Genomic DNA, 16,001 nt, shown 5'->3' with positions numbered 1-16,001 from the left:
AGCTAATCAAGAAGCAGAAGAAGTAAGTGAAGATTTTGGAATTGTAAAATTACTGAAAATGGTCATTAGGTTTTGTTGCCCAATATTATTTTTCCTTCACTAATGGAAAGTACAAGTTTACTAAAGGGTATTTTGTCAGTACTAAGCACATGGCAAGTAGTGACAACCTTATGTCACAAGTAGATTGTAGCTGAATGAAGTAATATTTTGGAGAGTAGCATAATTTTATTATCAGTGGTAATATCTTTTCAAAGAGGTTAATTTCAGTAGTTGCAACTTTAAGTGTAAATATTAAAATGTAAATGACTTTTATTTCATTCCATCAATAAGTTTATCCTGTATTGTTTGATTCATTCCTTTCAGGATGGAACTCCAAGGCCAAGCAAGATGGCACGAACACAGATGGCAGATGAAGATCAGACAGGCAATCAAGAAGCAGAAGAAGTAAGTGAAGATTTTGGAATTGTAAAATTACTGAAAATGGTCATTAGGTTTTGTTGCCCAATATTATTTTTCCTTCACCAATAGAAAGTACAAGTTTACTAAAGTGTCTTTTGTCAGTACTAAGCACATGACAAGTAGTGACAACCTTATGTCACAAGTAGATTATAGCTGAATGAAGTAATATTTTGGAGATTAGCATAAATTCATAACAAGTGGTAATATCTTTTCAAAGAGGTTAAGTTGAGTATTGGCAACTTCAAGAGTAAATGTTAGAATCTAAAAGGTTTTGTTGCCCAATATTTTTTTCCTTCACCAATTGAAAGTACAAGTTATCTAATGTGTCTTTTTTCACTGTTTAGCACATGACAAGTAGAGATAACCTTATGTCACAAGTAGATTGTAGCTGAATAAGGTAATATTTTGGATATTAGCATAATTTTATTATCAGTGGTAATATCTTTTCAAAATGGTTAATTTGAGTAGTGGCAACTTTAAGTGTAAACTTTAGAATCTAAATGACTTTTATTTCATTCCATCAATAAGTTTATACTGTATTGTTTGATTCATTCCTTTCAGGATGGAACTCCAAGGCCAAGCAAGATGGCACGAACACAGATGGCAGATGAAGATCAGACAGCTAATCAAGAAGCAGAAGAAGTAAGTGAAGATTTTGGAATTGTAAAATTACTGAAAATGGTCATTAGGTTTTGTTGCCCAATATTAGTTTTCCTTCACTAATGGAAAGTACAAGTTAACTAAAGGGTCTTTTGTCAGTACTAAGCACATGGCAAGTAGTGACAACCTTATGTCACAAGTAGATTGTAGCTGAATGAAGTAATATTTTGGAGAGTAGCATAATTTTATTATCAGTGGTAATATCTTTTCAAAGAGGTTAATTTCAGTAGTTGCAACTTTAAGTGTAAATATTAAAATGTAAATGACTTTTATTTCATTCCATCAATAAGTTTATCCTGTATTGTTTGATTCATTCCTTTCAGGATGGAACTCCAAGGCCAAGCAAGATGGCACGAACACAGATGGCAGATGAAGATCAGACAGCTAATCAAGAAGCAGAAGAAGTAAGTGAAGATTTTGGAATTGTAAAATTGTTGAAAATGGTCATTAGGTTTTGTTGCCCAATATTATTTTTCCTTCACTAATAGAAAGTACAAGTTAACTAAAGGGTCTTTTGTCAGTACTAAGCACATGGCAAGTAGTGACAACCTTATGTCACAAGTAGATTGTAGCTGAATGAAGTAATATTTTGGAGAGTAGCATAATTTTATTATCAGTGGTAATATCTTTTCAAAGAGGTTAATTTCAGTAGTTGCAACTTTAAGTGTAAATATTAAAATGTAAATGACTTTTATTTCATTCCATCAATAAGTTTATCCTGTATTGTTTGATTCATTCCTTTCAGGATGGAACTCCAAGGCCAAGCAAGATGGCACGAACACAGATGGCTGATGAAGATCAGACAGGCAATCAAGAAGCAGAAGAAGTAAGTGAAGAGTTTGGAATTGTAAAATTACTGAAAATGGTCATTAGGTTTTGTTGCCCAATATTATTTTTCCTTCACCAATAGTAAGTACAAGTTTACTAAAGTGTCTTTTGTCAGTACTAAGCACATGACAAGTAGTGACAACCTTATGTCACAAGTAGATTATAGCTGAATGAAGTAATATTTTGGAGATTAGCATAATTTCATAATAAGTGGTAATATCTGTTCAAAGAGGTTAAGTTGAGTATTGGCAACTTCAAGAGTAAATATTAGAATCTAAAAGGTTTTGTTGCCCAATATTTTTTTCCTTCACCAATTGAAAGTACAAGTTATCTTGTGTGTCTTTTTTCACTGTTTAGCACATGACAAGTAGAGATAACCTTATGTCACAAGTAGATTGTAGCCGAATGAAGTAATATTTTGGATATTAGCATAATTTTATTATCAGTGGTAATATCTTTTCAAAATGGTTAATTTGAGTAGTGGCAACTTTAAGTGTAAACTTTAGAATCTAGATGACTTTTATTTCATTCTATCAATAAGTTTATACTGTATTGTTTGATTCATTCCTTTCAGGATGGAACTCCAAGGCCAAGGAAGATGGCACGAACACAGATGGCAGATTAAGATCAGACAGCTAATCAAGAAGCAGAAGAAGTAAGTGAAGATTTTGGAATTGTAAAATTACTGAAAATGGTCATTAGGTTTTGTTGCCCAATATTATTTTTCCTTCACTAATGGAAAGTACAAGTTAACTAAAGGGTCTTTTGTCAGTACTAAGCACATGGCAAGTAGTGACAACCTTATGTCACAAGTAGATTGTAGCTGAATGAAGTAATATTTTGGAGAGTAGCATAATTTTATTATCAGTGGTAATATCTTTTCAAAATGGTTAATTTCAGTAGTTGCAACTTTAAGTGTAAATATTAAAATGTAAATGACTTTTATTTCATTCCATCAATAAGTTTATCCTGTATTGTTTGATTCATTCCTTTCAGGATGGAACTCCAAGGCCAAGCAAGATGGCACGAACACAGATGGCAGATGAAGATCAGACAGGCAATCAAGAAGCAGAAGAAGTAAGTGAAGATTTTGGAATTGTAAAATTACTGAAAATGGTCATTAGGTTTTGTTGCCCAATATTATTTTTCCTTCACCAATAGAAAGTACAAGTTTACTAAAGTGTCTTTTGTCAGTACTAAGCACATGACAAGTAGTGACAACCTTATGTCACAAGTAGATTATAGCTGAATGAAGTAATATTTTGGAGATTAGCATAATTTCATAACAAGTGGTAATATCTTTTCAAAGAGGTTAAGTTGAGTATTGGCAACTTCAAGAGTAAATGTTAGAATCTAAAAGGTTTTGTTGCCCAATATTTTTTTCCTTCACCAATTGAAAGTACAAGTTATCTAATGTGTCTTTTTTCACTGTTTAGCACATGACAAGTAGAGATAACCTTATGTCACAAGTAGATTGTAGCTGAATAAGGTAATATTTTGGATATTAGCATAATTTTATTATCAGTGGTAATATCTTTTCAAAATGGTTAATTTGAGTAGTGGCAACTTTAAGTGTAAACTTTAGAATCTAAATGACTTTTATTTCATTCCATCAATAAGTTTATACTGTATTGTTTGATTCATTCCTTTCAGGATGGAACTCCAAGGCCAAGGAAGATGGCACGAACACAGATGGCAGATGAAGATCAGACAGCTAATCAAGAAGCAGAAGAAGTAAGTGAAGATTTTGGAATTGTAAAATTACTGAAAATGGTCATTAGGTTTTGTTGCCCAATATTATTTTTCCTTCACTAATGGAAAGTACAAGTTAACTAAAGGGTCTTTTGTCAGTACTAAGCACATGGCAAGTAGTGACAACCTTATGTCACAAGTAGATTGTAGCTGAATGAAGTAATATTTTGGAGAGTAGCATAATTTTATTATCAGTGGTAATATCTTTTCAAAGAGGTTAATTTCAGTAGTTGCAACTTTAAGTGTAAACTTTAGAATCTAAATGACTTTTATTTCATTCCATCAATAAGTTTATCCTGTATTGTTTGATTCATTCCTTTCAGGATGGAACTCCAAGGCCAAGCAAGATGGCACGAACACAGATGGCTGATAAAGATCAGACAGGCAATCAAGAAGCAGAAGAAGTAAGTGAAGATTTTGGAATTGTAAAATTATTGAAAATGGTCATTACGTTTTGTTGCCCAATATTATTTTTCCTTCACTAATAGAAAGTACAAGTTTACTAAAGTGTCTTTTGTCAGTACTAAGCACATGACAAGTAGTGACAACCTTATGTCACAAGTAGATTATAGCTGAATGAAGTAATATTTTGGAGATTAGCATAATTTCATAACAAGTGGTAATATCTGTTCAAAGAGGTTAAGTTGAGTATTGGCAACTTCAAGAGTAAATATTAGAATCTAAAAGGTTTTGTTGCCCAATATTTTTTTCCTTCACCAATTGAAAGTACAAGTTATCTAATGTGTCTTTTTTCACTGTTTAGCACATGACAAGTAGAGATAACCTTATGTCACAAGTAGATTGTAGCTGAATAAGGTAATATTTTGGATATTAGCATAATTTTATTATCAGTGGTAATATCTTTTCAAAATGGTTAATTTGAGTAGTGGCAACTTTAAGTGTAAACTTTAGAATCTAAATGACTTTTATTTCATTCCATCAATAAGTTTATACTGTATTGTTTGATTCATTCCTTTCAGGATGGAACTCCAAGGCCAAGCAAGATGGCACGAACACAGATGGCAGATGAAGATCAGACAGCTAATCAAGAAGCAGAAGAAGTAAGTGAAGATTTTGGAATTGTAAAATTACTGAAAATGGTCATTAGGTTTTGTTGCCCAATATTATTTTTCCTTCACTAATAGAAAGTACAAGTTAACTAAAGGGTCTTTTGTCAGTACTAAGCACATGGCAAGTAATGACAACCTTATGTCACAAGTAGATTATAGCTGAATGAAGTAATATTTTGGAGAGTAGCATAATTTTATTATCAGTGGTAATATCTTTTCAAAGAGGTTAATTTCAGTAGTTGCAACTTTAAGTGTAAATATTAAAATGTAAATGACTTTTATTTCATTCCATCAATAAGTTTATCCTGTATTGTTTGATTCATTCCTTTCAGGATGGAACTCCAAGGCCAAGCAAGATGGCACGAACACAGATGGCAGATGAAGATCAGACAGGCAATCAAGAAGCAGAAGAAGTAAGTGCAGATTTTGGAATTGTAAAATTACTGAAAATGGTCATTAGGTTTTGTTGCCCAATATTATTTTTCCTTCACTAATGGAAAGTACAAGTTAACTAAAGGGTCTTTTGTCAGTACTAAGCACATGGCAAGTAGTGACAACCTTATGTCACAAGTAGATTGTAGCTGAATGAAGTAATATTTTGGAGAGTAGCATAATTTTATTATCAGTGGTAATATCTTTTCAAAGAGGTTAATTTCAGTAGTTGCAACTTTAAGTGTAAATATTAAAATGTAAATGACTTTTATTTCATTCCATCAATAAGTTTATCCTGTATTGTTTGATTCATTCCTTTCAGGATGGAACTCCAAGGCCAAGCAAGATGGCACGAACACAGATGGCAGATGAAGATCAGACAGCTAATCAAGAAGCAGAAGAAGTAAGTGAAGATTTTGGAATTGTAAAATTATTGAAAATGGTCATTAGGTTTTGTTGCCCAATATTATTTTTCCTTCACTAATAGAAAGTACAAGTTAACTAAAGGGTCTTTTGTCAGTACTAAGCACATGGCAAGTAGTGACAACCTTATGTCACAAGTAGATTATAGCTGAATGAAGTAATATTTTGGAGAGTAGCATAATTTTATTATCAGTGGTAATATCTTTTCAAAGAGGTTAATTTCAGTAGTTGCAACTTTAAGTGTAAATATTAAAATGTAAATGACTTTTATTTCATTCCATCAATAAGTTTATCCTGTATTGTTTGATTCATTCCTTTCAGGATGGAACTCCAAGGCCAAGCAAGATGGCACGAACACAGATGGCAGATGAAGATCAGACAGGCAATCAAGAAGCAGAAGAAGTAAGTGAAGATTTTGGAATTGTAAAATTACTGAAAATGGTCATTAGGTTTTGTTGCCCAATATTATTTTTCCTTCACCAATAGAAAGTACAAGTTTACTAAAGTGTCTTTTGTCAGTACTAAGCACATGACAAGTAGTGACAACCTTATGTCACAAGTAGATTATAGCTGAATGAAGTAATATTTTGGAGATTAGCATAATTTCATAACAAGTGGTAATATCTTTTCAAAGAGGTTAAGTTGAGTATTGGCAACTTCAAGAGTAAATGTTAGAATCTAAAAGGTTTTGTTGCCCAATATTTTTTTCCTTCACCAATTGAAAGTACAAGTTATCTAATGTGTCTTTTTTCACTGTTTAGCACATGACAAGTAGAGATAACCTTATGTCACAAGTAGATTCTAGCTGAATAAGGTAATATTTTGGATATTAGCATAATTTTATTATCAGTGGTAATATCTTTTCAAAATGGTTAATTTGAGTAGTGGCAACTTTAAGTGTAAACTTTAGAATCTAAATGACTTTTATTTCATTCCATCAATAAGTTTATACTGTATTGTTTGATTCATTCCTTTCAGGATGGAACTCCAAGGCCAAGCAAGATGGCACGAACACAGATGGCAGATGAAGATCAGACAGCTAATCAAGAAGCAGAAGAAGTAAGTGAAGATTTTGGAATTGTAAAATTACTGAAAATGGTCATTAGGTTTTGTTGCCCAATATTATTTTTCCTTCACTAATGGAAAGTACAAGTTAACTAAAGGGTCTTTTGTCAGTACTAAGCACATGGCAAGTAGTGACAACCTTATGTCACAAGTAGATTGTAGCTGAATGAAGTAATATTTTGGAGAGTAGCATAATTTTATTATCAGTGGTAATATCTTTTCAAAGAGGTTAATTTCAGTAGTTGCAACTTTAAGTGTAAATATTAAAATGTAAATGACTTTTATTTCATTCGATCAATAAGTTTATCCTGTATTGTTTGATTCATTCCTTTCAGGATGGAACTCCAAGGCCAAGCAAGATGGCACGAACACAGATGGCAGATGAAGATCAGACAGCTAATCAAGAAGCAGAAGAAGTAAGTGAAGATTTTGGAATTGTAAAATTATTGAAAATGGTCATTAGGTTTTGTTGCCCAATATTATTTTTCCTTCACTAATAGAAAGTACAAGTTAACTAAAGGGTCTTTTGTCAGTACTAAGCACATGGCAAGTAGTGACAACCTTATGTCACAAGTAGATTGTAGCTGAATGAAGTAATATTTTGGAGAGTAGCATAATTTTATTATCAGTGGTAATATCTTTTCAAAGAGGTTAATTTCAGTAGTTGAAACTTTAAGTGTAAATATTAAAATGTAAATGACTTTTATTTCATTCGATCAATAAGTTTATCCTGTATTGTTTGATTCATTCCTTTCAGGATGGAACTCCAAGGCCAAGCAAGATGGCACGAACACAGATGGCAGATGAAGATCAGACAGGCAATCAAGAAGCAGAAGAAGTAAGTGAAGATTTTGGAATTGTAAAATTACTGAAAATGGTCATTAGGTTTTGTTGCCCAATATTATTTTTCCTTCACCAATAGAAAGTACAAGTTTACTAAAGTGTCTTTTGTCAGTACTAAGCACATGACAAGTAGTGACAACCTTATGTCACAAGTAGATTATAGCTGAATGAAGTAATATTTTGGAGATTAGCATAATTTCATAACAAGTGGTAATATCTTTTCAAAGAGGTTAAGTTGAGTATTGGCAACTTCAAGAGTAAATGTTAGAATCTAAAAGGTTTTGTTGCCCAATATTTTTTTCCTTCACCAATTGAAAGTACAAGTTATCTAATGTGTCTTTTTTCACTGTTTAGCACATGACAAGTAGAGATAACCTTATGTCACAAGTAGATTGTAGCTGAATAAGGTAATATTTTGGATATTAGCATAATTTTATTATCAGTGGTAATATCTTTTCAAAATGGTTAATTTGAGTAGTGGCAACTTTAAGTGTAAACTTTAGAATCTAAATGACTTTTATTTCATTCCATCAATAAGTTTATACTGTATTGTTTGATTCATTCCTTTCAGGATGGAACTCCAAGGCCAAGGAAGATGGCACGAACACAGATGGCAGATGAAGATCAGACAGCTAATCAAGAAGCAGAAGAAGTAAGTGAAGATTTTGGAATTGTAAAATTACTGAAAATGGTCATTAGGTTTTGTTGCCCAATATTATTTTTCCTTCACTAATGGAAAGTACAAGTTAACTAAAGGGTCTTTTGTCAGTACTAAGCACATGGCAAGTAGTGACAACCTTATGTCACAAGTAGATTGTAGCTGAATGAAGTAATATTTTGGAGAGTAGCATAATTTTGTTATCAGTGGTAATATCTTTTCAAAGAGGTTAATTTCAGTAGTTGCAACTTTAAGTGTAAATATTAAAATGTAAATGACTTTTATTTCATTCCATCAATAAGTTTATCCTGTATTGTTTGATTCATTCCTTTCAGGATGGAACTCCAAGGCCAAGGAAGATAGCACGAACACAGATGGCAGATGAAGATCAGACAGCTAATCAAGAAGCAGAAGAAGTAAGTGAAGATTTTGGAATTGTAAAATTATTGAAAATGGTCATTAGGTTTTGTTGCCCAATATTATTTTTCCTTCACTAATAGAAAGTACAAGTTAACTAAAGGGTCTTTTGTCAGTACTAAGCACATGGCAAGTAGTGACAACCTTATGTCACAAGTAGATTGTAGCTGAATGAAGTAATATTTTGGAGAGTAGCATAATTTTATTATCAGTGGTAATATCTTTTCAAAGAGGTTAATTTCAGTAGTTGCAACTTTAAGAGTAAATATTAAAATGTAAATGACTTTTATTTCATTCCATCAATAAGTTTATCCTGTATTGTTTGATTCATTCCTTTCAGGATGGAACTCCAAGGCCAAGCAAGATGGCACGAACACAGATGGCTGATGAAGATCAGACAGGCAATCAAGAAGCAGAAGAAGTAAGTGAAGAGTTTGGAATTGTAAAATTACTGAAAATGGTCATTAGGTTTTGTTGCCCAATATTATTTTTCCTTCACCAATAGAAAGTACAAGTTTACTAAAGTGTCTTTTGTCAGTACTAAGCACATGACAAGTAGTGACAACCTTATGTCACAAGTAGATTATAGCTGAATGAAGTAATATTTTGGAGATTAGCATAATTTCATAACAAGTGGTAATATCTGTTCAAAGAGGTTAAGTTGAGTATTGGCAACTTCAAGAGTAAATATTAGAATCTAAAAGGTTTTGTTGCCCAATATTTTTTTCTTCACTAATGGAAAGTACAAGTTAACTAAAGGGTCTTTTGTCAGTACTAAGCACATGGCAAGTAGTGACAACCTTATGTCACAAGTAGATTGTAGCTGAATGAAGTAATATTTTGGAGAGTAGCATAATTTTATTATCAGTGGTAATATCTTTTCAAAGAGGTTAATTTCAGTAGTTGCAACTTTAAGTGTGTAAATATTAAAATCTAAATGACTTTTATTTCATACCATCAATAAGTTTATACTGTATTGTTTGATTCATTCCTTTCAGGATGGAACTCCAAGGCCAAGGAAGATGGCACGAACACAGATGGCAGATGAAGATCAGACAGGTAATCAAGAAGCAGAAGAAGTAAGTGAAGAGTTTGGAATTGTAAAATTACTGAAAATGGTCATTAGGTTTTGTTGCCCAATATTATTTTTCCTTCACCAATAGAAAGTACAAGTTTACTAAAGTGTCTTTTATCAGTACTAAGCACATGGCAAGTAGTGACAACCTTATGTCACAAGTAGATTATAGCTGAATGAAGTAATATTTTGGAGATTAGCATAAATTCATAACAAGTTGGAATATCTTTTCAAAGAGGTTAAGTTGAGTATTGGCTACTTCAAGAGTAAATGTTAGAATCTAAAAGGTTTTGTTGCCCAATATTTTTTTCCTTCACCAATTGAAAGTACAAGTTATCTAATGTGTCTTTTTTCACTGTTTAGCACATGACAAGTAGAGATAACCTTATGTCACAAGTAGATTGTAGCTGAATGAAGTAATATTTTGGATATTAGCATAATTTTATTATCAGTGGTAATATCTTTTCAAAGAGGTTAATTTCAGTAGTTGCAACTTTAAGTGTAAATATTAAATTGTAAATGACTTTTATTTCATTCCATCAATAAGTTTATCCTGTATTGTTTGATTCATTCCTTTCAGGATGGAACTCCAAGGCCAAGGAAGATGGCACGAACCTAGATGGCAGATGAAGATCAGACAGGCAATCAAGAAGCAGAAGAAGTAAGTGAAGATTTTGGAATTGTAAAGTTACTGAAAATGGTCATTAGGTTTTGTTGCCCAATATTATTTTTCCTTCACCAATAGGAAGTACAAGTTTACTAAAGTGTCTTTTGTCAGTACTAAGCACATGACAAGTCGTGACAACCTTATGTCACAAGTAGATTATAGCTGAATGAAGTAATATTTTGGAGATTAGCATAAATTCATAACAAGTGGTAATATCTTTTCAAAGAGGTTAAGTTGAGTATTGGCAACTTCAAGAGTAAATGTTAGAATCTAAAAGGTTTTGTTGCCCAATATTTTTTTCCTTCACCAATTGAAAGTACAAGTTATCTAATGTGTCTTTTTTCACTGTTTAGCACATGACAAGTAGAGATAACCTTATGTCATAAGTAGATTGTAGCTGAATGAAGTAATATTTTGGATATTAGCATAATTTTATTATCAGTGGTAATATCTTTTCAAAATGGTTAATTTGAGTAGTGGCAACTTTAAGTGTAAACTTTAGAATCTAAATGACTTTTATTTCATTCCATCAATAAGTTTATACTGTATTGTTTGATTCATTCCTTTCAGGATGGAACTCCAAGGCCAAGGAAGATGGCACGAACACAGATGGCAGATGAAGATCAGACAGCTAATCAAGAAGCAGAAGAAGTAAGTGAAGATTTTGGAATTGTAAAATTACTGAAAATGGTCATTAGGTTTTGTTGCCCAATATTATTTTTCCTTTACTAATGGAAAGTACAAGTTAACTAAAGGGTATTTTGTCAGTACTAAGCACATGGCAAGTAGTGACAACCTTATGTCACAAGTAGATTGTAGCTGAATGAAGTAATATTTTGGAGAGTAGCATAATTTTATTATCAGTGGTAATATCTTTTCAAAGAGGTTAATTTCAGTAGTTGCAACTTTAAGTGTAAGTATTAAAATGTAAATGACTTTTATTTCATTCCATCAATAAGTTTATACTGTATTGTTTGATTCATTCCTTTCAGGATGGAACTCCAAGGCCAAGGAAGATGGCACGAACACAGATGGCAGATGAACATCAGACAGGCAATCAAGAAGCAGAAGAAGTAAGTGAAGATTTTGGAATTGTAAAATTACTGAAAATGGTCATTAGGTTTTGTTGCCCAATATTATTTTTCCTTCACCAATAGGAAGTACAAGTTTACTAAAGTGTCTTTTGTCAGTACTAAGCACATGACAAGTAGTGACAACCTTATGTCACAAGTAGATTATAGCTGAATGAAGTAATATTTTGGAGATTAGCATAAATTCATAACAAGTGGTAATATCTTTTCAAAGAGGTTAAGTTGAGTATTGGCAACTTCAAGAGTAAATGTTAGAATCTAAAAGGTTTTGTTGCCCAATATTTTTTTCCTTCACCAATTGAAAGTACAAGTTATCTAATGTGTCTTTTTTCACTGTTTAGCACATGACAAGTAGAGATAACCTTATGTCACAAGTAGATTGTAGCTGAATGAAGTAATATTTTGGATATTAGCATAATTTTATTATCAGTGGTAATATCTTTTCAAAATGGTTAATTTGAGTAGTGGCAACTTTAAGTGTAAACTTTAGAATCTAAATGACTTTTATTTCATTCTATCAATAAGTTTATACTGTATTGTTTGATTCATTCCTTTCAGGATGGAACTCCAAGGCCAAGGAAGATGGCACGAACAACGATGGCAGAAGAAGATCAGACAGCTAATCAAGAAGCAGAAGAAGTAAGTGAAGATTTTGGAATTGTAAAATTACTGAAAATGGTCATTAGGTTTTGTTGCCCAATATTATTTTTCCTTCACTAATGGAAAGTACAAGTTAACTAAAGGGTCTTTTGTCAGTACTAAGCACATGGCAAGTAGTGACAACCTTATGTCACAAGTAGATTGTAGCTGAATGAAGTAATATTTTGGATATTAGCATAATTTTATTATCAGTGGTAATATCTTTTCAAAGCGGTTAATTTCAGTAGTTGCAACTTTAAGTGTAAATATTAAAATGTAAATGACTTTTATTTCATTCCATCAATAAGTTTATCCTGTATTGTTTGATTCATTCCTTTCAGGATGGAACTCCAAGGCCAAGCAAGATGGCACGAACACAGATGGCAGATGAAGATCAGACAGCTAATCAAGAAGCAGAAGAAGTAAGTGAAGATTTTGGAATTGTAAAGTTACTGAAAATGGTCATTAGGTTTTGTTGCCCAATATTATTTTTCCTTCACTAATGGAAAGTACAAGTTAACTAAAGGGTCTTTTGTCAGTACTAAGCACATGGCAAGTAGTGACAACCTTATGTCACAAGTAGATTGTAGCTGAATGAAGTAATATTTTGGAGAGTAGCATAATTTTATTATCAGTGGTAATATCTTTTCAAAGCGGTTAATTTCAGTAGTTGCAACTTTAAGTGTAAATATTAAAATGTAAATGACTTTTATTTCATTCCATCAATAAGTTTATCATGTATTGTTTGATTCATTCCTTTCAGGATGGAACTCCAAGGCCAAGCAAGATGGCACGAACACAGATGGCAGATGAAGATCAGACAGCTAATCAAGAAGCAGAAGAAGTAAGTGAAGATTTTGGAATTGTAAAATTACTGAAAATGGTCATTAGGTTTTGTTGCCCAATATTATTTTTCCTTCACCAATAGAAAGTACAAGTTTACTAAAGTGTCTTTTGTCAGTAGTGACAACCTTATGTCACAAGTAGATTATAGCTGAATGAAGTAATATTTTGGAGATTAGCATAAATTCATAACAAGTGGTAATATCTTTTCAAAGACGTTAAGTTGAGTATTGGCAACTTCAAGAGTAAATGTCAGAATCTAAAAGGTTTTGTTGCCCAATATTTTTTTCCTTCACCAATTGAAAGTACAAGTTATCTAATGTGTCTTTTTTCACTGTTTAGCACATGACAAGTAGAGATAACCTTATGTCATAAGTAGATTGTAGCTGAATGAAGTAATATTTTGGATATTAGCATAATTTTATTATCAGTGGTAATATCTTTTCAAAATGGTTAATTTGAGTAGTGGCAACTTTAAGTGTAAACTTTAGAATCTAAATGACTTTTATTTCATTCCATCAATAAGTTTATACTGTATTGTTTGATTCATTCCTTTCAGGATGGAACTCCAAGGCCAAGGAAGATGGCACGAACACAGATGGCAGATGAAGATCAGACAGCTAATCAAGAAGCAGAAGAAGTAAGTGAAGATTTTGGAATTGTAAAATTACTGAAAATGGTCATTAGGTTTTGTTGCCCAATATTATTTTTTCTTCACTAATGGAAAGTACAAGTTAACTAAAGGGTCTTTTGTCAGTACTAAGCACATGGCAAGTAGTGACAACCTTATGTCACAAGTAGATTGTAGCTGAATGAAGTGATATTTTGGAGAGTAGCATAATTTATTATCAGTGGTAATATCTTTTCAAAGAGGTTAATTTCAGTAGTTGCAACTTTAAGTGTAAATATTAAAATGTAAATGACTTTTATTTCATTCCATCAATAAGTTTATACTGTATTGTTTGATTCATTCCTTTCAGGATGGAACTCCAAGGCCAAGGAAGATGGCACGAACACAGATGGCAGATGAAGATCAGACAGGCAATCAAGAAGCAGAAGAAGTAAGTGAAGATTTTGGAATTGTAAAATTACTGAAAATGGTCATTAGGTTTTGTTGCCCAATATTATTTTTCCTTCACCAATAGGAAGTACAAGTTTACTAAAGTGTCTTTTGTCAGTACTAAGCACATGACAAGTAGTGACAACCTTATGTCACAAGTAGATTATAGCTGAATGAAGTAATATTTTGGAGATTAGCATAAATTCATAACAAGTGGTAATATCTTTTCAAAGAGGTTAAGTTGAGTATTGGCAACTTCAAGAGTAAATGTTAGAATCTAAAAGGTTTTGTTGCCCAATATTTTTTTCCTTCACCAATTGAAAGTACAAGTTATCTTATGTGTCTTTTTTCACTGTTTAGCACATGACAAGTAGAGATAACCTTATGTCACAAGTAGATTGTAGCTGAATGAAGTAATATTTTGGATATTAGCATAATTTTATTATCAGTGGTAATATCTTTTCAAAATGGTTAATTTGAGTAGTGGCAACTTTAAGTGTAAACTTTAGAATCTAAATGACTTTTATTTCATTCTATCAATAAGTTTATACTGTATTGTTTGATTCATTCCTTTCAGGATGGAACTCCAAGGCCAAGGAAGATGGCACGAACAACGATGGCAGATGAAGATCAGACAGCTAATCAAGAAGCAGAAGAAGTAAGTGAAGATTTTAGAATTGTAAAATTACTGAAAATGGTCATTAGGTTTTGTTGCCCAATATTATTTTTCCTTCACTAATGGAAAGTACAAGTTAACTAAAGGGTCTTTTGTCAGTACTAAGCACATGGCAAGTAGTGACAACCTTATGTCACAAGTAGATTGTAGCTGAATGAAGTAATATTTTGGATATTAGCATAATTTTATTATCAGTGGTAATATCTTTTCAAAGCGGTTAATTTCAGTAGTTGCAACTTTAAGTGTAAATATTAAAATGTAAATGACTTTTATTTCATTCCATCAATAAGTTTATCCTGTATTGTTTGATTCATTCCTTTCAGGATGGAACTCCAAGGCCAAGCAAGATGGCACGATCACAGATGGCAGATGAAGATCAGACAGCTAATCAAGAAGCAGAAGAAGTAAGTGAAGATTTTGGAATTGTAAAGTTACTGAAAATGGTCATTAGGTTTTGTTGCCCAATATTATTTTTCCTTCACTAATGGAAAGTACAAGTTAACTAAAGGGTCTTTTGTCAGTACTAAGCACATGGCAAGTAGTGACAACCTTATGTCACAAGTAGATTGTAGCTGAATGAAGTAATATTTTGGAGAGTAGCATAATTTTATTATCAGTGGTAATATCTTTTCAAAGCGGTTAATTTCAGTAGTTGCAACTTTAAGTGTAAATATTAAAATGTAAATGACTTTTATTTCATTCCATCAATAAGTTTATCCTGTATTGTTTGATTCATTCCTTTCAGGATGGAACTCCAAGGCCAAGCAAGATGGCACGAACATAGATGGCAGATGAAGATCAGACAGCTAATCAAGAAGCAGAAGAAGTAAGTGAAGATTTTGGAATTGTAAAATTACTGAAAATGGTCATTAGGTTTTGTTGCCCAATATTATTTTTCCTTCACCAATAGAAAGTACAAGTTTACTAAAGTGTCTTTTGTCAGTAGTGACAACCTTATGTCACAAGTAGATTATAGCTGAATGAAGTAATATTTTGGAGATTAGCATAATTTCATAACAAGTGGTAATATCTTTTCAAAGAGGTTAAGTTGAGTATTGGCAACTTCAAGAGTAAATGTTAGAATCTAAAAGGTTTTGTTGCCCAATATTTTTTACCTTCACCAATTGAAAGTACAAGTTATCTAATGTGTCTTTTTTCACTGTTTAGCATATGACAAGTAGAGATAACCTTATGTCACAAGTAGATTGTAGCTGAATGAAGTAATATTTTGGATATTAGCATAATTTTATTATCAGTGGTAATATCTTTTCAAAATGGTTAATTTGAGTAGTGGCAACTTTAAGTGTAAACTTTAGAATCTAAATGACTTTTATTTCATTCCA

Source organism: Glandiceps talaboti, chromosome 8 (assembly GCF_964340395.1).
Source record: "Glandiceps talaboti chromosome 8, keGlaTala1.1, whole genome shotgun sequence".
Taxonomy (NCBI): Eukaryota; Metazoa; Hemichordata; class Enteropneusta; family Spengelidae; genus Glandiceps; species Glandiceps talaboti.
This window is presented reverse-complemented; position numbering follows the sequence as displayed.